This window comes from Malurus melanocephalus, unplaced genomic scaffold (assembly GCF_030028575.1).
Source record: "Malurus melanocephalus ecotype Western Australia unplaced genomic scaffold, MMel_1.1 scaffold_177, whole genome shotgun sequence".
NCBI classification, from domain to species: domain Eukaryota; kingdom Metazoa; phylum Chordata; class Aves; order Passeriformes; family Maluridae; genus Malurus; species Malurus melanocephalus.
In genome coordinates this window covers 869,633-870,118 of record NW_026623409.1, presented here as the reverse complement: position 1 = coordinate 870,118, position 486 = coordinate 869,633, and positions in this window count along the sequence as shown.

Here is a 486-nt window from a genome sequence, read left to right as displayed (position 1 = left end):
ATGTGCCATGTGCCATGTGCCATGATCCCTGCATGTGCCATGTGCCATGATCCCTGCATGTGCCATGTGCCATGATCCCTGCATGTGCCGTGGTGGGCCTGGGCTGCTGCCAAGGCAGGCTCTCAGTGTAGGATTTGAAGATTTAAATCTCTCGTTCACTCTTCCCCTTCACTGTCAGGGGATTAAATGCAAAACTACTCCAGTTTGGAAAAGCACTCCTGGCTGCTCTCTTGGGCATGACTCYTCCCCGGGCTTGCAGAAATATGTTTTAGCAAAAATGCCAGGCAATTTTAGCAGAAGGCAGTCGAGTGCAGAGTGCTTCCTGAGCATGCTGGCACCTCCGGCAGAGCCCATCCTGCTCCTGTCACCCCTCAGGCTCTTGCCCRGCAGCCCACTGTGATGAAGCACAGCAGCATCCCAGCTAGGCAGGTCCTCAAGTGTCAGGGCTGAGAGATAATTCAAAATCAAAATGAACAGGAGGAWAAA